General features: G+C 31.4%; 1 pseudogene; it reads right to left on the bottom strand.

The window, feature by feature from the left end:
- Positions 1-640: 640 nt before the first annotated feature.
- Positions 641-26,292, bottom strand: part of LOC111310724 (carboxypeptidase SOL1-like) — a 29,403-nt pseudogene continuing 3,751 nt past the window's right edge.

Below are 26,292 nucleotides of genomic sequence, written 5' to 3'. Positions count from 1 at the left end.
CTTCTGAAACTTATATGGCTAAAGAGACTTTTAGGAGAATTGAAAATTATAGCTAAATACCTTATGAAACTATATTGTGATAACAAGACTGCTATAAATATTACTCATAATTCGATGCATCATGATCAAACGAAGCATGTGGAAGTTGATAGGTATTTTATCAAAGAGAAAATTGATATAGAAATTATTTATGTTACTACAAAGCAACAAGTAATAGATATCCTAAGAAAGGGACTATATAAACCAAGCTTTGAGAATCTTGTTGGCAAGCTAATAATGATAAATATCTATTCTCCAGCTTGAAGGGGAATATTGACCAATTATGTATGAAATTAGGATCAAGTTCCTGATTTGTTGGGATATCAAATTAGATTAATTTCCTAATTTGTTGGGATTTATATTTTTGATATTTTATTTATTTCTATATTTGGATGATTGTGTCCTGATTTTATGGGTTTCTTTGTACATATCAATTCCTCTATATATGTGAGGAATCTTTTTAATCAAATAACACTTAGAGAACATTGTGTTTTATCTTTGTTTTCAAATATAAAATGCATATTGAATGTCTTTCCTTGAAATACACTTTGATGCAAATCATAATCAAAGTGTGAACATAATATTATTAAGTAAAAATGGCTTAAAAGGATTCTAACCTCTTAGCACTAAGCCATTTGTTATCACTAATCTCCAAGGTCAACTCAAAACAACCACCATATTTGTAGTTCCAATCTTGCATGCCACCATATATAGGGTAGATGCATTATGTTGAATTAATTGCTAAACAGCACATAATAGGAAAAGGGAATAAAAGAGGACTAGTATTATAGGCTAGGCAAACTAAAGTGTAGATGAAGAAAGAGTTACATGGTTTGGTAATTGATTTCTCTAAACATAACCTGCAAACAAGTTTCTTACTTGGATGCACCATTCGTAATGCCTTCTTCAAATTCCTTTCTCAAAGACGTGTTATAGTGAGATTGGCTATATACATTTGCCAGGAACTAGAACATTCTATCATCAAGACAAGCATAATAATTCCTCCTAGTTTAAAATGAACACGACAAACTATGTCCAACATTGCATTTAAAGATATAGTTTGCATTCATGTAACGAAAGACTTGATAGATCATCATTTACAAGGTAAAAAGATATAGAAGAGACACACTACTAACAATAACATGTTGACAAATGAAACCCATTATTAAGATGTCCATTACTAACAATACAAAAGGTATAGGAAGTCACAAGACTAGAAGACATCATGGTGAAATCAACTAGTAACTTACTGGCCTAAACATAATTAAATCAAATATACATTAAGACTAAAATACAATTAAAACAAAAACTTGAAAATGATATCATGGAAATATGTAATTTATGATATGTTCAATAATAAAACATCCAATTTATGAACATCTAATATCTAAATCAAGGAAATTAAATTTCTTGTTTGAAAAGGAATGAGATAGGTATGACTAAACTAGGAATAAAAGCTAGAAGCCTAGTATGCCCAAAAATAAAACCCGATAGTCTAACATGCCTAGAACAGATCTTTAAGTTCATAAGACACATGAGCTAGAAGGAATTTAAATGATTGAGTGGGTGTAAATTTGCAATTTTAAAGCTGATAATGAATGCAATGACCACAAACAAAACTGATAATGAAAGAAAAATAATCACCTTTTATACTAAGTGCCATCCCATAGATAATTTGCAACAAGTGCACCCTATGAACAATAAAATGTTACTAAGGACTCTCTCCTTATGTTTCTTGTACATATTTTCTAAACAAGATCAAATTCATAACCCAATTTTGTCAACTCTATTATCAAATATTTTGAGGTCATGAGATAGAAAATCTCAAAGTTTTAAAGAAAATAATTGAAAAGGTCAGAAGCCATCCATTCATAAAATAATGCATACAAACTTTTACTTGTACAATTGTAATCAATATATTCAATTTACTCTAAGATCATTAAAGCATTACACTCATATGTTTGACTATAGATCTAGGATATATATAAAAAAAAAAAGAAAAAAAAAACTATGGATCTATGTACTTCTATCAATTCAATCGATATAAATTTCAATTGGTTGAATAATGAGTTTCAATTACACATGAAAGTCTCTTCCCATATTTACTGAAATATCATGGAATCCGTTTCTCATATTTATCAAAGTTTACACAATCTTCCATCTTTTTTTATATAAATATTTTTTATGCATGTCTCCAAACTTTGAATTCAAAAGATCTATTCAATCAACAATTAGAATACATCCTTATAATATCATACTACACAACTTAAAAGTGTTGACATTTAATGCATAGGTAATGGTCAAAATAAATACTCAGGCACATTGCTTGCAACATTATTATGACAAGAAGAGTAGAGTCCTTATGCATTAGTTTCTAATTTATCGCTTAATTTATCTCATAAAGATAAGTTGCTAAAAACTTTTTAGGGGCCTTATAAGAATCATGTCATATAACTTCACTAGAATCATGAATTAGGAATTAAAAGATAAAAATGGGTGATCAAAGCATCTTTGCATGTTTTAAATTAAAGAAACAATATAAGCAATGCCAAGACAGAGGAATGGAGAAGGGGTGCTTCTCTTCCCTATCATTTAGCATTTAAATCTTCTAGGCCTATTAGGTTTATTTTCAAATGCAGTCCTTTACCACCTTTTTTTTTTCAAAAATTTAAAGCAATCTAAAAATTTGATGAAAAAAAAAGTAACAGCCATTATCAATCTCTAATAATGGCATTAGTGTATGCATGTGTGTGAGTTGAAATATTATGAGAATATTTTATGATAGATAGTTTAGAAGGGATTAATTAGGAGCTAATGTGTAATTTGTAATTGATTCTCTTTCTTGATTATTGTCTAATATAATAAATGGCTAATTCAATGGATTAGCAAGTTAATCTCTAAAGCCATAATTTTAACATTGTATCAGAGCTAGCAGTGCAACCCTATTCGTTGTTGCCTCCCCTTTCCCTCTTTCCTAAACCCATCTGCTATAGCCTTTAAATCGTCACCTAAACCGTCGCTACTTCAAACTTTGATCTTGTAACCCTAAAGCTACGTACTTAAAACTTTTTCTTTCTCTTTAATAGTCCTTCATTAGTTGAAAGGAGGCCACCCTTTTGTTCTCAAAGGCAACAATAAAAGGTTGCAACCTTTTCATGAATGATAGATTAAGAGAGACAAATTCTTCTTGATGTAAAATGTGGTTGTAAAACTAAGGATGGAGTTCTTGGTTATTGATTTAAGATTTTGTTACCTGATTGAAATATTACCAATTATGTTCTAGAAAAAGAAGGTTCTATAGCCATGGCCAAGAAAAAGGCAATCGCATCGAAGGTGATAACTCAAGAGATTATTATAGGGTCATGGTTGTCAAATGAGAAACTTGATGACTCTAACTATTTTTCCTAGAGCAAGGCTGTGTTGGTGACCTTGTAAGGTCTTAAAAAGGCTTGATTTCTGACAAGTGAGCCACTAGCAAAGGAAACCTTAAAGTATGCAATGTGGGAGCAGGAGGACAATAAAGTACTTGGACAATTGTTCAACTTGATGAAATGATGAGTCAAGGTGATATTTAATCAATACTTCACAAGAAACTTTGGGATGATTTAAAAATTGTTTATGCAAATTTTGAGAATTAGCAAAAAATCTCAGACGTTACCAAGGCATGAACTAAAATGAAAAAATCCAATAAAAGCTTAAGAGAATATTTTGCTGCTTTCAGGGAGCTATATAACGAGTTTAATGAACTTATGCCTTATCTACTAATCTAAAGACTAATCAAAAGCAACAAAAAGCTTTAGTTGTAGTATTTTTCTCAACAGGTTTGAAAAAATAGTACATCAGTGTTAGTACTTAGATGTTATCAAGCAAATATCCATTTTTTTTACTAGATGCTTATAAGTGTCTAAGCAAGGTCACCTAACATGATCCTTCATAGGAAGACAGGGCAATATTTGTGGCCCCATAGCAAGAAGGGCAAGAACCATGTAAAAAACATAGTGGATGAGTTAGAGGACGTGGAAGTGGTAAAGGGGACCCATGGTCCTGCTATCATTGTGGACAGCAGGGACACTTACAGAATATTTATCCACATCTCTAAGGCAGTTCTGGCCCATCAGCAACATATGTGATTGATGTTATGCTTCAACCCCAACAGTAAAAGGAAATGAGAGTTCAGTTATCCCAAGATGAGTATGATAGGCTTATTCAGATGTTTAAGAATAATGCTTCGATCTCTTCTTTGATAGTAACTTTTATACAAAGTGAATCTACTATCTGCTTGGCTACTTTTTTTAGGACTTGGGTGATTAATTCAGGAGTTTTAGATTATATAATGGGTACTATGGGTACTCTTTATTCATATACTTATATGATAGGGAAATAGTCTATTTTGGTTACTGATGAAAATTTTATAGATATTGTGGAAAGTGGTAAGGCTCGACCTATATCCACGTTACCTTTACATTCTATGCTAACTGTGCCTTTTTTTCCTTTTGACTTACTTTCATTTAGTCAGATTACAAAAAATTTGAATTGTAGTGTCTCATTCTTTCCTACATATTGTGTTTTTAGGATCTATTAACGAAGTAGACTATTGGTAGGGGAAAGATCGAAAGATGTCTTTATGTGTTTGATGACATAAAAAAGATACAATCTGGATTAATGACATATTAGTGACATACTCAAGAGAATTGTCATCAGCTTATGAGTCTTATTATTGTTTTGGTCATCTATTTATGTCAACTTTACAAGTTATGTGTCCTCATTTATCAACTTTTAGTTTTGGTTGTGAATTGTGCAAGTTTGCCAAACTACACAGTGTCCTATCGACCGTGATTTAATAAAAGAGAAAAGTTTCTTTTTGTCATGATTCATTTTGAAGTATGAGGGCCTTGTCCTATTATTTTGAAATCTGGTTATAGATACTTTGTGACATTTGTTAATGATTATTCATAAGTTTGTTGGTTGTATTTGTTGTGGAACCATTTTGAATTATTCTTTGTCTTCACTACCTTTCATGCAAAAATAAAAAATCAATTCAATAAGGCTATCAAACTTTTATGGAGTGATAATGAGGGAGAGTATTTTTCTATAGAGTTTGTTCAATTCCTAAATATAAAGGGTATTATTCATTAGTTTTCATGTATAGATACCACACAACAAAATGGGGTTACTGAAAGGAAGAATCATCATTTGTTAGAAGTGGCTAGAGCTTTTTTGTTTCAAATGAATGTCCCTAAGGTATTCTGGAGTGAAATTGTCCTAACATCATTTTATCTTATAAATCATTTGCCATTTTCAATTTTTAAAGGAAAAGTTCCTCTTTAAGTATTATGTCTTGATCATCCCTTATTTCTAATCTCCCTCAAGGTGTTTGGTGCAAATGTTTTGTTCGTGACACTCACCCAGGTCGCATTAAATTAGACCCATGTTCTCTTAAGTGTATCTTCTTCGGTTATTCATATGTCCAAAAAAGGTATCGATGCTACTCTCTAGACCTGGGTTACTTTATTATTTTGGCAGATGTCGCATTTCATGAGTCAGTTTCTTTTCCTTTAGTACTAGTCTCATCCATCACCTATCATATAAAAAAAAATTTCTCATCTATCCGATACATAATACTCTGGTTAATGCATTTTCATCTGAGGCATGCCTAGAAACTTGATTTGGTCATATGTACACTAGAAGGACCTACGTAGATCTACCTATGAAGAATTCTTGCATCGAGATAGTCTCTTCGTCAATAGATCCACCTCTAGACACTATTGTTAAAGATGTACCAATTTTTCTACAAAAAGGTACACAAACTTGCAAAAATTTTCCTTTATACACATCATCGTACAAAAGACTTTCTACTCAACTTCAAACTTGTATTGCCAATTGTTGCTATTACTGTGTCACATACTCTTCTTGATGCTTTTGCATATTCAGGATAGCATAAGGCTATGGAGAATGAGATGATGGCCCTAAAAGCCAACCATACATGGGACTTGGTTTCCCTATCAAAAAGAAAAATGCAAGTGGGTTTACGCCATAAAACTAAATCCTAATGGTTATGGCTAGTTTGAAGGCAAGAGTAGTCGCAAAAGGATATGCCCAGACATATGGAATAGATTATTTTGATACCTTTTCACTAATGACAAAGATGACATCTATTCATTTATTTCTTAGTTTTGTTGCTACACAAAAATGAGCATTACATCAGTTGGATGTGAAGAATGTTTTTCTACATAGTAACTTGACCGAGGAGGTATATATTAAGCAACCACAGGGGTTTGTTGCTCAAAGAGAGTCTGGGAAGGTGTGCCATTTGCATAGATCTCTATATAGTCTGAAGCAATCTCCACGCGATTGGTTCGATAAATTTAGTGTAGCTCTTATTCAGTATGGCATACGACAAAGTGAGAAGGATCATTCAATATTTTATATGTAGTAGAGTTCTAGCCTTATATTGTTGGGATATGGATGACATCTTCATCATTAGCAATGATAGTACAAGGATTGACAGACTTAAGATGTATCTTGGTCAATTGAAATATTTTCCAGGTATTAAAGTGGTAAGGTATAAAAATGGAATCTTTGTATCTCAGAAGAAGTATATGCTAGATATTTTGAGAGATACAAGTTTGTTCCATGTCAAACCAAGTGACACATTGATAGATCTAGGTATCAAACTTTCTCCAAAAGATGGCACTTTACTTGATGATCCCACACCTTATAGGAGACTAATGAGAAAACTAAATTACCTGACAAAGACAAGACCTAATATATCATTTCCAGTGAGTGTGGTTTGTCAATTCATGGCAACTCCCAGAGATACTCACTCAAAAGCAACAATAAGCATCCTCTGATATTTGTTGAGAAATCCTAGAAAGGGAATACTTTACAATTCTACTAGTGATAGGGGTATTCAAGCCTATGTAGATACAGAATGGATAAGCTCTCTTATAGATAGAAAGTCTACATCTAGTTATGCTATCTTCCTTTGGAGAAACTTGGTGTCCTAGGATAGCAAGAAGCAACAAGCAGTTGCTAGGTCTAGTGTAGAAGTAGAGTATAGAGCAATGGCTTTGGCTACAACAAAGGTGTTATATATGGTTCAATTCTTAGATGAAATTGGGCTTTCAGTTTGAACCCCTACAGAGTTATGGTGTGATAATCAGGCAGCTATTCATATTGCTTCCAATCCAATATTTCATGAAAGAACCAATCATATAGAAGTTTATTATTATTTCATTAGGGAAAAGTTGCAGAGTAGAACAATATTATTGAAACATGTGCGCATAGGAAAACAACTATATGATATTCTTGTAAAATCACTTCCAGGAGTTCGAGTTGATTATATATGTAACAAGTTGAGCATGATTGATATATATGCTCCAGCTTGAGGGGGAGTGTTAGTGTATACATGTGTGTGAGTTGGAATATTATAGGAATATTCCATGAGAGACAATTTAAGAGGAATTAATTGAGAGCATTAATGTGTAATTTGTAATTGATTCTCTTTCCTTAGTATTGTCTATGTAATGAAGCGAGTTGTTCTCTAAAGCCTTAATTCTAACAAATATAACTCTATATATACTAAATACACAACATGAAATATGAGAACAAAATATTACCCCATGTAAACTTGTAGATGCTGTAAAATGTATCTCAACCAACTGATAATTGCTTTTGTTTCAGGTTGCCGTGCATCCTCATCATCATTCAAAGGAAAGAACTGGCAGATTTTATTAGTTATGGTCATTTAATCATGGGGAAGAAAGGAGCAAATGCAATTTATTCTTGGAATAAAAAGCAACCTATAGCCAAACACATTGATTATCAAACAACAAGAAGAGTGCAAATATAAATATCAGGATCCAATTAAATTTTGAACGCAAAAAAAATGAATCTTTGGCTGGGATCATTTTCAGTCATTTGGATGAAAACTAGCAGAAAACATATCCCTTTCTAATATTATACCAAACAAAATATACACTAAAAACATTATCCCATCTACAACTTTATTAGTAAGCTAAAAATTAAACACCGACCTTAAGAATTAGTATTTCGAAACAATCTCCGGTTTCAACTTTTTACTCTGTCCAATTAATCCAATGATACCAAGATATGCTTTTCACGTTAGATTCTTCTATAACATAAAAATAACAGGAATATAAAATTGCCCATGCTATCTTTAGTGAGAATGACTGATCTGAAATTTTTATTAATTTCTAAATGCCAGAAGTTCAGCAAGGCAAAAACCATCTAAGTATGAATGCGCAATGGTTCTCCATATTTTAACAAAACTGATATAACATATATAAAGATCATAAGGAGCAAAATGGATCAAGTTTATTTACATCCTTAAAAGAAATTTTTACATTTCATATATATTATGTCAAGTTGACTAGAAAATGGGAGGAATTAAATGGTACACATTTCAAGCATCTTTCCTACCTGATTTTATCTACATGCCACCTTCCTGCATGATATTATAAAAACTATGATAAATCCTACAATTTATAATATCGATCCTGATTTGAGAAGAGTGTAATCCATAACTCCAATTATTCAACTAGGAATTTTTATAACTTCAACTTGTTGATGATGTTATAGAAAACTAAAATACACCTTTTAACTTTGGATATATCCCAATCTTAGAAGATCCATTTGCTTGTAATATTTAAGGTTCAACTTGGAATCGATCGCCTCAAACTAAAACCAATATTGCAAACGAGTTACCTGATCTGGAAAATCTCGATTTAGATCAATACCATTTGCATTACCACGGCTCCTAAGAGAAAACCCATCAGGATTCATTGAAGGAAGAATGTGAAGGTGAACATTTTTAACAATCAATTTAACCTGTACCATCAGCAAATATAACAGTTTAGGCAATTCTTTTAATATTGAAAATAAATGAAACTGTTATGATTAGACATTTTAGGTCATAAAATTACAGCAGCACAAGTTCCACAATTATAAAAGATGAATGTAACACATGCATGCATAACCAGACAGATGTAAACAGAAAGCGGATTTAATCGAAAGAAAATCAGGTAACAGTATTATCACAATAACAAATGTAAATTGACGAAGGAAATAATAAATAAGTGGATCAATTTTTTATGGGAATGACTATTTCCACAGCCATCTTGACTGGGAAGAAGCAGCCTTATGAGTAGTGGACTGGGCACTACAAATCACTCACATGATTGCATCTGCATTGATTTATGCATATGGTCTGGATGAATAGGCATGCATCCTTTTTTAATGATTAAATGTGTAAAAGATATCAGTATAAATTAGACATGCAAATACAAAATATTTGATTACTGTTCAGATGAATAATTTAGTTCCCAAGCAGACCAATGTTTTCAATGACCATAAAGCATGCTCAATTTAGTTAAAAGAAAATGTTACTGATGCCCACACTCACCACTCCCCAAAAACAAAGAAAAATGATACGTCTAAAAAATGTCTCAGAAACAACATTAAAATATAAAAGCATCTTAAAATGACACCAAGATTCTACAAATCAACCAAGAACAAAGCATCATAATAAGTACAAAAACCAAGTTGCATAAACCTAAGTATTATTATGGCAAAAAAAAGTGAAAAATTCATATAAATCTTGTTCTCAACAACATGCAAGAAGAAGAAGAAACACACTTAAATGCAGTAAAATGAATAGAAAAGTACCGATGGATCCCTTAAATAGTTGTCACATATCCAATTTGCAAGAATAAGGAGAAGCTCACGACCAACAGGTTTGTCACCACGCACGTTACCAACAAACTGCAATGTCAAGTAAATCAGGCTTTGAGTCAACCCACAAAAAATAAAGGGAATGATAGTTCATTAAATAGTAGTTAAAAAACTACATTTAACAAAAATCGGCTATGTCATAATGATTTTGAGACCGCTAGATGAAAAGAATTTTAAAATTAAGAAAAATAAAAGGAGTCACCACCAATCTTTTTTATGGTGTGATTGACCATTCAAAAATTTATCTTTTTAATAAAACTATAAAAATGGGCTTAAAGTTTATCAAAAAGATAAATTTTGATCTACGAAAAACTAGGTTGGGCTTGAGAGTCGGTTATGTATGTTGGATGAAATGGTTTCGATTTAAAATTTAATACTAATTCCCTTCATTTAAAAAAATATATTTTTGTTAAAATTTTTTATTTTGGAATAATGAGGAAATCTTTAAGTTAAAGAATTATCTTAAAATTCTTCAACATCTAGGCAGAATTTAAAGTAACTCTTTTCGCTTGAGATTTAATACAATATTTCTTAAAATGAAAATAATACTCTTTGTAGAAAATAATTGTTGGTGACTCTCTAACATCTAGGCAAAGTACCAAAAATTATTTCCTTTGAAATATTATTTTTTGTTTTATAATATCATAATTTTAAAATATGTATTTATTTTTTTAATATAAAAAAATTATATGAGAAAGTAAATGATGATATTATTAGGAAGCAAATAAAAATTAAAAATAGAAAAATGCAAAATGAGTGTCAATAATAACATGATAGCATATGTATGCTAATGGATGTTATACAAGGTGATGAAATGCAATTTAAAAATTGGATTCTTAAATATAATGAGACCGCCTTAACTCCTTAATGTCTAGGTAGAGTTTAGGTATGACTATTTATATTTAAATCCTATTTTGTGTATTGGTTTTAATCCTGTTGTTCAGGCAAATTAAGGAATCATATGAAAAACTCAATTGAATAAAATTTCCTAAATACCCTATCGTCTAGACAGCATTTGAAAATAAATTACTCCACTTGAGATTTTCGCACATATCCTTAAAGTTTTAGAATGGTTTTGAACATAGTATGGGTTGAGGTTTTAAAGTTTGGTGACTTTTGGGTAATGATTTGAGATTGTGTACTAAATTTGGGGTTTTAGGTTTTGAATTTTAAAATGTAGAGTTTTAGGTTTTGGATTTTAAGGTTTTGAAATTTTAAGTTTTGAAGGTTTATGATTTGAAGGTTTAGGGTTTTAGAGGGTTTAAAAGTTTTAAATTTTTTGGGGTTTGAGGTTTAAAAGTTTCAATTTGAGGGTTTAAGGTTTTAGGATTTTCAATTTTTAAGGTTTGAAGGGTTTAAAGTTTTGATTTTAGGATTTAGAGGGTTTGGGGTTTAGGGTTTCAATTTTAGGATTTAAAAGTTTAGGGTTTAGAAATCTTGGGGTTTCAAGGGTTTTAAGGAATTTAGGGTTTCAAATTATTTTAGGATTTAAAGGGTTTAGGGTTTTGATTTTAGGGTTTGGAGAGTTTATGGTTTCAATTTTAAGATTTGAGGTTTAGGATTTTGATTTTAGAGTTTAAGGTTTAGGGTTTTGATTTTAGGGTTTGGAGAAAACACAAACATTTCTAAAAATCTCCAAATCTAGGTAGATTTTCGAAACAAATTTAGTTTTTATAATTGTCAAAAATTAATTAAAAAATTTGTATATATTTTCTTTTTTTAATAAAAAATTATTATTAATAATATCTATTTATTTTTATTATTGTTTTATTATTTATTATCTTTTTATACCTTTTTTTTTATAATTCCCTAACATTTAGACAGATTTATTTTTAAAAGAATTCATTCTATCATTTAAGCAAGAAAAATTTTTTTTTATCACTTTATAATCATTTTATATATTTTTTATTATTTTTATTTAACACTTGGGTTATTATTCTTTTTAAAAATACATATATTAAAAAGAATCAAAAGTTTTGAAATTATTTTTTATTATTGTTATTAATATCATTAATAATAATAATAATAATAATAATAATAATAATAATAATATTATTATTATTATTATTATTATTATAAAACAACAAATATTAATTCTAATAAATTCTAAAAGTTTTTAAATATGCATAAATAACAATAATAAAGCTAAAAATGATATAAATAATATATAAACAAATTACCTGAATCAGACCTATCAACGGTATGGTCAACACTAGTTCAATTGGACCAATAATGGGGCAGTTCGACGAATGGTTTGTTGAACTAGCTAAAACGGGTTGTCGAGTTGGGTTACGCAAATCTCAGGTCAGGTCACGGGTACGCGCAGATCCTCTTTGCCTTAAAGCGACATCATTTTGGGCTTTCGTCTTCTATATAAAAACCTCTTTTTTTAACCAATTTCTTTCTTCTTTTCAAAAAAAAAATCTTTTTTCTTTCAACTCTCGTTGGCCAGAAACCCAAAAAATGGACCGATCTCTATTCGCCACTAGTCACCACCGATGGTCGCCAGTGATCGAAAAATATCAAACTTTTCCAAAAAACTCTTTTCTATCTTTTGAACCCAAATCTGCCTTTCTTTTTGCAAGAAACAGCCCTGATCAATATAGATCAAGGTTTGAAGTTTCAGTGTTCCTCTTTTTTTCAACCAAAATTGATGATTTTTTTTGTTTCTTGACACTGATGGTTCCTCCCTATGGGGACGGTTGTGTTTGTCTTTTTTATTTTTTTTATTTTTTTGATGGTTGACAGTTTGGAAAGGGATTAAGTATTGGGTACTGGGTGAGGTAAAAAAGGTGGTAAGGTGTATGGTCTTGGTGGAGCTCTGGTCTAGTGGGAATGGCTATTGTGAGGGTAAAATGGGTGTTAAGGGGTTGAAGATAATGCTATGGGAGGTCTGACCATAGGTTTTCAAAGCTAGGTCTTTGAAGGTTGGGGGGATGCAAGTGTTGGTATGTGTGTGGGTGAGGGTATGCATCCGAAGCCTTGGAAGTGGAGGAAACTAGGTGTTTTATGGGGCTGAGCACCTGGAATGGTAGGTGAAATTGATGTTTGGCAAGGTATGTGTGCCACAGCAGAGTAAGGCTAATGGTTCTAGGTAGTTTGGGCAGGTGAGGTGCAGGAGCTCTGGCTATGGTGGTAGTAGGGGTAGATGAACAAGCTAGTGCCATGCACGGAATCATGCCATCCCTATCCCAACTTTTTTTAAAAAACTTTTTTTAACTTTTTTTAATAAAATTTTTTTAATTTTAATTTTTAATATTACATTTAATTATTAATTTAACATAATTTAAAAATGAGACTTCACCCGATAAACCCAAACAAAATTAGTGCCTATAGCTGCCTCTCTTTGCACATTATTGAGAATTAAGAATAGGACAAAGACAAAAACAATAATTTTTTCCAAAGCTAACTCGATGACTCTCTAAAAGTTTTTTTTTTTTTGTTTTTATGTTTTAAAGTTCAGGATTGAACTATGAATCAAGTGATAAAGAATGACTGTGATGATATTGTAAAGTAAAAAAAAAAAAAATAGAAATGACTGAGATTGAAATGTGAGTCAAAGAATAATGAGACTGGGATTGAACTGTAAGTCAAAAATAAAGAGACTGAGATTAAACTGTGAGACAGAGAATAACGAGATTGGGATTAAACCGTGAGTCAAAGAATAATAAGACTGAGATTGAATCGCGAGTCAAAAAATAACGAGACTGGAATTGAATCGTGAGTCAAAAAATAAAAAGACTGGATTAAATGTGAGTTAAAAAATAAAAATAATCGAGATTAAACTACAAGTTAGAGAATAATGAGATTAAGATTAAACCACAAGTCAGAAAAAAATGAAACCGTGATTAAATTACGAGTCAAAAAATAAAACCAACTAGGATTGAACCCGGGTCACAAAATAAATAGATTGAGATTAAACCACGAGTCAAAAAATAAAGATGACAGAATTAAACTTACAGAAAATAAAAATGACAGGGATTAAACTGCAAGTTAGAAAACAAAGAGACCAAGATTGAACGTGAGTCAGAGAATAAAAATGATCAAGATTCAACCACTAGTTAGAAAATAAAAATCGTCGAGATTGAACCACAAGTCAAAAAACAAAGAGACTGAGATTGAACTCGAGTCAGAGAATAACACAATTGGGATTTACCCGTGAGTCAAAGAATAATGAGACTAGGATTGAATTGCAAGTTAGAGAATAAAGACGACTGGGATTAAACCATGAATCAAAAAATAAAAATGATTGGGATTGAACCATAAGTCAGAAAACAAAGAGACTAAGATTGAAGGGTAAGTTAGAGAATAACAAGATCAGGATTGAACCGCAAGTCAGAGAACAATGAGACTGAGATTGAACTGCAAGTCAGAGAATAATGAGACTAGGATTGAATTGCGAGTCAAAAAATAAAAAGACCTGGATTAAATCATGAGTCAAAAAATAAAAATGATTAGGATTAAACCGCGAGTCAGAAAATAAAGATGATCGAGATTGAATCATGAGTGAGAAAATAAAAATGATCAAAATTAAATCATGAGTTAGAAAATAACAAGACTAAGATTGAACCGCAAGTCAGAGAATAACGAGACTAAGATAAAATCGTGAGTCAAAAATAAAGACGACTAGGATTAAACTGTGAGTCAAAAAATAAATGACAACTAAAATTGAACCACGAGTCAAAAAATAAAAATGATTAGGATTAAACCGTGGGTAAAAGACAAATATGACCAGGACTAAGTTATGAGTCGAAAAAAAAAGGATTCGATACTCGACAAATTAATAGTCTCGATTTTGAGAATCATGCTAAAGGTAACATTTCATCTTCAAGACCATCATCCTCATTTTGAAAAAGAAAAACATGCTAATTCTTTCTAATGTCTCATAAAGAAACCTTTAATGCAACTTATCATAAGGGGTATGTAATGTATACAATGATTATGATGAATAAAAAAGACAAATATACAATCAATGAATTATATCATGCATTTTCATTCATGTTAATTCAACTTTTGGAATTGGTTCGATTCTTTTAGACTTTAAAAGTCGCTTTCAGTGTCTTCATTTTTTTTAATCTTTTGATTTTCATCCAGCTATTTATATTTCCTCTTATTTCAAAATCTTTAACTTCTAATGGACCCATTTGACTTTTGGTTGCTCTAAAATCTTTTTCAAATTCTTTCTTTATCTTCTTTTCCTTTTTTTTTCTTCCTTTTATTGATGATCAATCAATTTCATTTCATTTTTTTTGATCCTGTATTGTTATTTTTGTCATTTTTACGTTCTTTTTTTTAGCAATACATTGATCTATTATGAACATTATCAGTTAATATCTTAATTTTAAATAACAAATGCAATGATTTCATATTCAAGATTGAACATGAAACTCAGTTGACAATGGCATATTTTGGTTTAGAAAGATAACGATAAGCTTTTCGAAACACAAAGAACATGTAATTCAAAAGCATTTCAAGAATCAAATATCAGTTTTCTAGATAATGAACATTTGAACGAGCTTGACCTATTCAGACCAAGTCTTTTCTCAAAAACTCGTGACATTTACGATCTTGTTATGTTTGATCTCATATAATCAATCGTTGCCCCATATTTGCAACTAATGGAATTTTGCCCCCAAAAGTCATCTCCCTTAATTTTGGTGTTATTCCATCTAGTTATGTGCCATCTTTTCGTTCTTTGAAGGATTTTTTTCTAGCTCCAATTTTGTTTAAGCCACCTTTCTACGTTTTCAACTTAAATGATCCCTATTTCTGGTTCAAATCACCATTTTTGGGTTTTCAATTTGAATCGTCTTTTTTTTCTTTTTTTACCTTTTTTTTTTTTTTTAAGTAAAATATTTTTTAATAATGTTCGAATTTATAGGGTTTGGCAATTCATCACCATCTATTTTTGCAAAGATCACAGCTCCATCTAAGAATGCCTTTTTTACCATACATGGACTCTCCTAATTGGACGTCAATTTTCCTCTGTTGTCATGTTGGTGTGGCAAAATTCTTTTCAAAACCAATTCACCTTCGTGAAAGCATCGAAGTAGTATCTTTTTATCATATGCTCGCATGATTCTTCTTTGGTACATCAGTCCATGGCTAAGTGCCAAGAACCTTTTCTCTTCAATAAGATTTAGTTGCTAGAAATAGTCTCACACCCAATCTGCTTTATCCAATTTTGCCTCCATCAAAACTCTCAGGGAAGCCCTTTTCTCTTTAATAAGATTCAGTTGCTCAAAATGATCTCAAATCCAATTTGCTTCATCCAATTTTGCTTCTATCAAAACTTTTAGGAAAAGAATTTCCACTCGATTAGTAGTAAGGCCTCTATCCCATATGGTAGCAAAAACGGGGTGGCCTCTTTCAAGGTTTAAATTGATGTTTTTTAGGCAAGTAGGACAAAAGTTAAGTTTTTGTGCTAGTCTATATATGTATCAATCATTTTCCCTAATATTCTTTTGATGTTTTTGTTCCTAGCTTTTATTGTATCATTCATTTTATCATTCATTTTTAGACAACATGGTGATAAATGATTATGCTTTATCTTGAACTATGCACACAATTCTTTCATCATTTTATTATTTAAATTGTTGGCATTATCTAAGATGATCCAAAAGTCCATACCGATATATTATCTTTCTTTTTATGAATTTGTACACCGTTGATTGTGTAATACTAGCATACGAAGCTACTTTCACCCACTTGGTGAAGCAATCAATTGTTACAATAATAAAATGATGCCCATTTGATGCTTTTAGGGTTATAGGTTTGATCATATCCATTCCCCATATAGAGAAAGGTCATGGTGGTGCCGAGACATATAGTGGGACTAGAATTTTATCAGTATAATTTGGCATTTATGGCACTTTCTGGCATAACTGATACAATCATTTTTCATTGTAAACTAGTAGTAACATGTTCTCATAATCTGTTTGGCCATCATATACCTATTGGCATGTGTTCCATAAATTCCCTCATGTACTTCTTCAAGTACCTTTCTTGCTTCAATAGCATCTACACACTTTAGCAAGATTTGGTCTTTGCTTTTATTATACAGGATTTCTCCATCAAGTACAAACCCTATTGCTAATCTTTGGATGATCCTCTTATCATTTTTTGAGGTAAGACTAGGGGTAGTTTTGGCACTTGACATACTACACAGTGTCATAATACCATAATTGTCGATCTACCTCCTTTTCTATATTTGAACAATGGGCTAGTGAACTTTTATTTATATTCTGATGGGCTGGATTATCGTACTAGTATTTAACTTGAACATTATTGTCAAAGTAGCCAATGCATCAGCAACCTAATTTTTTTTTTGGAACATGCTGAAATTGAATCTTTTTGAACTGTTTTATCTAGCTAGTTATGTGCCTTTGGTATAACACTAATTTTCAGTCCCTAGTGTCCTATTTGCCTTTTAGTTGATAAATTACCAAAGCTAAATCCTTATATACTTCTAGTGTCCCAATCTTTTTTTCAATGGCCATCTGCAAACCCATTGCACATGTTTCATATTCAACAATGTTGTTTGTATAATTAAAGTCTAACCTTGCAATACAAGGGTAATAATTTCCTTCTAGGGATATTAGCACTACCTCAGTGCCATGCCCCATTATATTGGATGCTCCATCAAAAAACATCTTCCACACTTTTCTTACAGGATTTTTGCCTTCATCCTTCAAGATCGCCAGTAAGTCTTCATCTACAAACTTGAACTTCATAGGTTCGTAATCTTCTATAGTTTGGTCAGCAAGAAAATTAGCTATTGCACTTTTTTATGGATTTTTATGTCACATACACAATATCATATTTCAATAGCATGACTTACCATTTTGCTATCTTGCCTGATAAAGATGGTTTCTCAAAAATGTACTTGAAGGTATCCAACTTTAATATTAGCCAAGTCATATGATAAAGCATGTATTACCTAAGTTTACGAGTAGTCCAAGCTAAGGCACAGCATATTTTTTCTATTTGAGGGTACTTGGCCTCATACTCCGTAAATTTTTTACTCAAATAATAGATAGCATACTCTTTTTTACCAATTTTATCCATTTTTCCCAATACATATCCCATCAATTTTTCCTATACCATTGATATAAAATTAATGGTCTTTTTGCAACTGGTGGTACCAACACCGATGGGCTTGTCAAATACTCTTTAATCTTTTTAAAGGTTTTTTGGCATTCCTTGTCCCATTCTCAGGATTATTTTTATAAAGCAACCTAAAAATCAAGTCGCATTTTGAGGTGAGTTGAGATATGAAGCAAGAAATATAATTCAATCACCCTAAAAAGTCTCTCACTTCTTTTTGTATGAGCAGTGTTGACAACTCTTGAATGGCTTCAATCTTATTAGGGTCTACTTTTATATCTCTTTCACTAACTATAAACCCTAGTAATTTTCTAGATTTAACACCAAATGTGCATTGGCTAGATTCAACTTGAGCTGGTATCTTTGTAACCTTTTAAAGAGTTTTTTGAGATTAGCAACATGATCTTCACCTTCTTGAGACTTAGCTCTTATATTGTCGACTTATACCTCTATTTTCTTATGCATCATATCATGAAAAAGAGTGACAATCACCTTTTGATATGTGGCGTCAACATTCTTTAGCCCAAAAGATATGACTTTATAACAAAATATGCTGCACATGGTTATGAACATAATTTTTCCCATATCTTCACGAGCCATTTTGATCTAGTTATAGTCAAAAAATCCATCCATGAATGAAAAGATGTAGTGCTCAGCAATGTTATTCACAAGGGTATCAATATATGGTAATAAAAAATTATCCTTTAAGCTGGCCCTATTTAAATCTCAATAGTTTACACACATTTTAACTTTTTTATCTTTCTTAGGAACTAGGACTTTATTGGCTACCCATTAAAGGTATTTGGCTACTTCTAAAAAACTTGCATCAAATTACTTCTTTACTTCTTCTTTTATCTTTAGCAATATTTTTAGTGTATCGGTGCATCATAACTTTTACTGTACCAATCGACATTCTAGTTTTAAAGGCAATCTATGCTTAATCACATTTATGCTAAGTCCAGGTATATCTTGAAAGAACCATGCAAATAAATCCACGTATTCTTGCAACAAATTCACCAGTTTCTGTTTCTTAATCAATGATAGTGAAGTATCGATCCTAACTTCTTTCTTATTCTCACCATCTCCTAAGTTGAATAAGTCAGTAGATTATTGATGGGGTTCTATAATTTTCTCCTCTTGCTCCATCCATTTTAACAAATCATGAGGCAAATTATAGTCTTCTGAATTTATACCATTATCGAGCTCACTAATGTGAATCAAATTTTCAAAATCAAACTTGATGTTATTGTCTTGGTCATCCATAATGTTCATTATTAAAAGTCTTAAAAATGGGTATAATCACAAAGAAATATATATACTGATTTTGGCAAGGGTAAGAGGAATAGCAATGAAAAAGAAAAAATGGAGAACATGGTATATGTGAAATGCATCTCATTCATCATTTTATTAGGATAATGAAAGTAAGCCCATACATTTAACCTTTGCATGCTCTTGGGCAAAAGCAATTAGAATTCTTAAGTTTAAATAGTTCAAAGATAACAAAAATAGTGCATTGTTCTTGGATTTCGTAACCTAGGAAAAGAAAAAAGAATATCTCTTTATCTTACACATTTTTCTTATCTACCTTAATATAAACTTGAGAAAAAGCTTCTTCTAATCTCATTACTGACTCACTTTTTTAACCTCTGATGATCCAAGATGGACATATCTGTCAGAGTGGAATGTCTCGTATAGATAGGGGAAACCCATTCTTCCATTAGGTAATTCATGCCTTTCTAAGCATGCCATTCTCTTCTTTTTTTTTCTTGCATCATATTCTTTCTATCAGTGGTAGTAAGTTTATAACCCAAACCCCATCTTTTTTTATTCTCAGTTGCACTTGTTGCCTTTTTAATTCCTTGTAAAGACCTTTCTAAACTATGTCTTGCTTGCCAACCTTTACCGATAGTTTGCTTGATCACCATACTCGTAGTTTTTGACAGTTAAGGGATTGGTATCTTTGACTCTTCTCTAATATAAGTAGCATTTACTACTTCAAAAATCCTAAAGGAGCATTCAATTACCTCTTTCGCAGCTTCAACATAAAAAGTAGTCAGGGTTTTAGTCACTAATAAATCTTTTTTACCATCTAAGCAAACTTGCTTCCCTTTAATGATAAACTTTATCTTTTGGTGTAAGGATGAAGGTACAGCTCCAGTGTTATAGATCCAAAGTCTTTCAAGTAAACAACTATATGTAGGTATTATATCCATCACTTGAAATGGGACATTGAAGGTACATAGGCCAATATATGGCAAAATCTCTATATCACCAATCACCTCTCTTCGTGTTCTTATAATCATGTGGTTGTTTCTCATACGAAAGGGGTCCATTGGCAATTTTGACAATGCCATCAAAGGTATGACATTAATAGATGACTTATTATCAATCAATACTTTAACTAAGCTTAAGGTTTTGAGGGTTTAGCATTTTAGTTTTAAAGTTGTGAGTTTAGGGTTTTGATTTTAGGGTTTAGAAGGTTTATGGTTTCGATCTTAGGATTTGGGGTTTAGGGTTTTGATTTTAGGATTTTGAGGGTTTAATTTTAAAGTTCGGAGAAAACGCGAACATCTCTAAAAATCTCTAACATCTAGATGGATTTTTGAAGCAAGTTCGATTTTTATAATTGTAGAGAATTAATTAAAAAAATTTTCATATATATTTTTTTATAAAAAAATTATTATTAATAATATCTTTTTATTTTTTTATTATTTATTATCTTTTTATACTTTTTTTATAATTTCCCAACATCTAGACGTAATTATTTTTAAAAGAATTCCCTCCATCATCTAAGCAGGGAAAAAATTTTATCACTTTATAATCATTATATATATATTTTAATTATTTTTTATTTGACACTTGGGTTATTATTCTTTTTAAAAATATATATTAAAAGGAATCAAAAGTTTGAAATCATTTTTTATTATTGTTATTATTATTATCATTATTATTATTATTATTAATTATTATAAAACAACAAATATTTATTCTAATAAATTCTAAAAGTTTTTAAACATACATAAGTAACAATAATAAAGCTAAAAGTGATATAAAAATATATAAAAAATAAAAAAAAATTTACCTGAACCAAACCAATCAATGGTTCGGTCAACACCGATTCAACTGGACTGACAAAGGGGTGGTTTGATGAGTGGTTCGATTGAACCGACCGAAGGCTAGTTAAAGCAAGTTGCTGGGTCAGGTTGCGTGGAACTCGATTAGGTCATGGGCATGCGCGGATCCTTCTTGCCCTAAAACGACGTCGTTTTGAGCTTAAGTCTTCTGTATAAAAGACCTCATTTTTTCCTTTATTTCCTTCTTCTTTTAAAAAAAAAATTTCTTTTTTCTTTCAACTCTCATCGACTAGAAACTCAAAAAATGGCTGTTTACTATCAATCGCCATTCACCGATAGTCACAGATAATGGTAGTCGATGATCAAAAAATGCCAAACTTTCCCAAAAAACTCTTTTCAATCCTCTGAGCCCAAATATGTTTTTCTTTTCGTGGGAAACAGCTCCGGTCGATATAGATCGAGGTTTAAAGTTACTATGTTCCTTTTTTTTTTTAACCAAAACTGATGATTTTCTTTGTTTTTATAGGTAGCTCGATGTTGATAGTTCCTCCCTACGGGGAGGACTATGCTTGTCTTTTTTTTGTTTTTTTTTTTTTTTTGGTGGTTGATAGTTTGGAAAGGGATTAGGTACTAGGCACTAGGTAAGGTAAAAGGGGTCGTTAGTTGTGTGGTCTTGGTGGAGCTCTAGTATGGTGGGAATGAGTGTTGTAAGGGTACGGTGGGTGCTGGCGAGTTGAGGATGATGTTTTAAGGAGGTCTGGTCATGGGTTTTTGGAGCTAGGTCTTTGATGGTTAGGGGTATGCAAGTGTTGGTATGTGCGTGGGTGAGGGTATGCATCCGAAAGCCTTGGAAAGGGAGGAAGCCGGGTGCTTAATAGGGCTAGGTGCCTTGGATGGTGGGTGAAGTAGGTGCCTAGCAAGGTATTGGTGCCATGACAAAGTAAGGCTGGTGGTTCTAGGTAGTTTGGGTAGGTGAGGTGCAGGTGCTTTGGGTATGGTAGTGGCAAGGGCAGGTGAATAAGCTAGTGCCATGCATGGCACCATGCCTATCCCTGTCCCAACTCTTTTTAAAAATTTTTAATATTACATTTAATTATTAATTTTAACAAAATTTAAAAACGAAATTTCATTTGATATATTCGAACAAAATTGGTGTCTACAGGCCTGTTCGAATATGCAATGGAAGGGAAAACAAACTCTAAAAACTGTATGTAGAAAACACAATGAACATCATCGTGCTAATAAGATAAAAAGTGAATCGTCATAGCCAATTCATGTTTCCAATAATTGTCATAAACAGAAGTGTAACACTAGATAAGGCACAGGGTAAATTTTAAGAAAATTGACCAAGGGAAAGTTCGTGAAGGTGAGAAAAAGGCTTTTATCAAAGAAAGGGGAGGGTGAAAAGAAAGTTCAAAACTCGCACTGTTCTTTGTTTAAGCTTTCACCATTGAAATTTTCTTTCAAAAGTAATTCAACTCCTAATTATGTTCCAGAATTGCTGTTTCCAATTTTTTCCTCCAGAAAACACCTAAGGAAGCATAGTCCTTGAGAAGATTTACTGTAATTAAATAATTCTACATTGATGCTAGTGCTTTCATTTTTTTTTGTAACTTCTGTTAGTATACTGCGATGTACAGGTTGTCTATAAATCACTTATAACGGCAAGATATATAAATATATATATATATTTTTTTCCCCCTCATACAAGCTTGTAATGTTCAACATTTAAAAAATTTTGTCTTCCTCAATTTTGATTTTTTTAAATTTCTTCAATTCCATTTCCCCAGGTTCCTATCCATGTTAAAATGGAATCATTTGTAAAACATTCATTCACTTATTCACATTTGTAGAACCCCGTGACCTTAAAAATAAAATTAGCAATCACAAATTAAATGAGAGCATATCCATTGGCATTTATCGTTAGCAAAGCACTAGATTATTACCTTGAATGCAGGTTCACGCTATTCCTAGCCTGGTTTGTCAGAGATCTCTATTACCCACTACACAAAAAGAATCACTAAACATTCAGTTAGATAGACATGAGATAAAGCTTTACAAACACAAATGATTCAAAGCATTGGAACAAAAATCTATAACTAATAATTGTCAACATGTACGTAGAGAAAAGGAAACAAATTGAAACGAAATCATTACCAGTGGAACACCATTCACACTCTTTCCAATACTGATTCCAAAATCCAAGAAGCCCTTAAAGAGAATAATAAGGAACCAAATCAGTTTATAACCTCCATGGAAGACTAAACTACTTCATTCATCCCACAGAACTATAAATTCTTTAAAAGAAGGTTCCTACTAGATTTAATCATATGCTATTAAAGTGAAAACAGGGAAAGATTATAAACAATAATAGCAAATAAATAGAAATAATATCACCTGTATATCTTAGAAATGCTACTACAGCTTCGCCCAAATTCCTTCACCGCCTTTTGCAGTTCCGAATCAGTGGAGTAGCCACGAGCAATATCGATCCTGTAATAAAAATTTCTCACATTATTAAAAAAAAAAAAGCTAAAATTTAAGCAAAAGTATTAACAAAAATAAAAGCACCTTTGGGTGAAACTGGTGTTAGGAATGTGGGTCTAGCCCCAATTGTTTAGGCAATTAAAAAGCTCAAAACTTTTTATCTATGACCGTAAGATAGCCCTACTTAATAAAAAAAAAGAACTGTTTTTGGCTTGAAAAAGTAAGTGGGAGTGGTGCCGTAAACTGAAAAAAAAAAAAAAAAAAAGGAAAAGAAGTCAAAAAAGATAAAGAGAAAATAGAGAAGAGAGAATTGGTTGAATGAAAGTCAATCTATGATCTGATTAAGTTAACATTTTATCAACAGATTTATGATTTAGAGTTCTACATTTTGAATAATAAATATCAGATTTGAAGCTCTCTTGAAACAAATTTAGGATATATTTGTTGAGTCACCTATATAGTAAGAAAGAATTGGTTGAACGAAAGTCAATCCATGATCCGATTAAGTGAAAATTTTATCAACAGATTTATAATTTAGAGTTCTACATTTTGAACAGTGAAGATTATATTTGAAGCTCTCTTGGAATAAATCTAGGGTATATTTGTTGAGTCACCTATGTAATGAGATTTCTCCAATTGCCTCTTTAGTTATTGATTAGTTCTAATTTTATTTAGAGAAAAACTCTATATATTCATTATTTGATAGTGTAGATTTTTTTTATAATCCATGATTTTTCCCTCTATACTGGAGGGTTTTCCATGTAAATCTTGATCTGTTTCTTTTTTTTTTTGTATCATTGATTGTTGTCTATTACTGTAGATTTATTGCAATATATTGCTTCTACGTTGTTGTGTTTATCACTTTAGACCCAACAAGTGCTATCAGAGCGAGGGTTATTTTTGAGATATCAATATAAAAGCAACCCAAGATAGAAGTAAATTATATTTGAGATCATGAAAAGTGATATAGATTTTATGATAAAATTAACAGCATTAAATTATTCAATTTAGAAGCCTATGATGGAAGATCATTTATACTGCAAAAATTTGTATGAGTTAGTATTGAGTGATTCAACTAAATCAGCAGATATAAAAAATAAAAGCTGAAAGAAGTTAGGCAAAAAGATATTGGCTACAATTAAAAAATGGGTTGCTATTAGCATGTTCCATCATTTAATGTAAGAGATAGATGCCCACACAATTTGAAAAAAATTGGTAACATTATATGAGAGAAAAACAAGCATGAATAAAGTTATGCTTATTAAAAAGCTTGCAACTTTACAGTATAAGGATGGACAATCGATTACAGAACACTTGAGTGATTTTTAAAATATATTCAATCGGATGACTATTATGGAGCTTTAAATGGATGATGAAATGAAGACATTATTTCTTTTGGGTTCCTTACTAGATAGCTGGAATACTCTAATTGTGATTATTTTTAATTCAGCTTTTGATTATAAGGTGACATTGGAGATGGTAAAGGACAGTATGCTTAATGAAAAAACAAGGCTAAAAGATTTAAACCCTAAGAATCAAGCTCTTGTCACAGAGAACAAAAGTAGAAACATTGACGAAAGTTATAACTTAAAAGGTTGTACTAATTCTAAACATAGATCCAAGTCTAGAGATAAAGTGATGGTAAACCAGATCATATAAAGCAATACTGTAAAATCTAAAGTAAGAGTGAAAATATGAGAAAACCAAAAGTTCAGATGATGATAATGTTGCAGCAGTGAATTCAGATAATGGTTTAGTTACTTTGATTTGTACACATGATGATTGTAATCATATTGGTGATCCCGACATTAAATGCATAGTTAACATGAGAGCAACATATCATTGTGTTCCTAAAAGAGATTTGTTTACAACTTATAAAGCAGGAGACTTTGGTTGCACCAAGATGGAAAACAAGAGTGTGTCATAAATTGTTGGGATTAGTGATATTATTGTACAAACTACTACGGGCTACATGTTGACTTTAAGGTATGCTAAAAATATTCCAAATATGAAAATGAATTTGCTAGCATTAATGTACTTGATAAGGAAGGATATGAGAGTCGATAAAAGAATGGGCAGTAAAAGCTTATCAAAGGATATATGGTAATTGCAAGGAAAAAACTATGCTACATAATGTACAAAACATAGATGCAATTAAAAGGTAACCAGATAAATGTTATTGAAGATAATGCTTCAGCAAATATATGGCATAAGAAGCTAGCACACATAAACGAGAAGGGTTTACAAGTTTTGGCAAAATAGTCTCTCATTACCTTGACCAAAGGTATGTCTCTCAATTCATGTTATCAATATTTATTTGACAAGCATTGTAAAGTTTCTTTCCGTAAGCACTCTTAGAGAAAAAAATAAATTAAAATTGATTTATTCTGATATAGGTGATCCCATTGAGGTTAAGTCATTGAGTGGTAATAGCTATTTGGTTACTTTTATTGATAATGCTTCACGTAAGATTTGGGTGTTTATATTGAAAAACAAAAGCCAAGTATTGCAGTATTTTTAAAAATTTCATATGATGGTGAAAAAGATGATAGGGTTGCCCTTAACGTGTTTTTGGATTGATAATGGTAAAGAATACACATCCAAAAACTTTAAAGAATATTGTTCAAAGCATAGGATCAAGCATAAAATGACAGAACCTGAAACACCACAGCATAATGGTGTAGCTGAAAGGATGAACCACACTATTATGAAAAAAAGTCAGATGTATATTAAAGATGGCAAAATTACTAAAATCGTTTTGGGGTGAAATAGTCAACACAACTTGTTATTTGCGTAACATATCACTATCAGTTCATTTGGGCTTTAACATTCT

This window comes from Durio zibethinus, chromosome 1 (assembly GCF_047325235.1).
Source record: "Durio zibethinus cultivar Kanyao isolate XHJ-2024 chromosome 1, ASM4732523v1, whole genome shotgun sequence".
Classification (NCBI taxonomy): Eukaryota; Viridiplantae; Streptophyta; class Magnoliopsida; order Malvales; family Malvaceae; genus Durio; species Durio zibethinus.
Note: the sequence above shows the minus strand (reverse complement) of the source record. Positions and strands in the feature narration are given on the sequence as shown.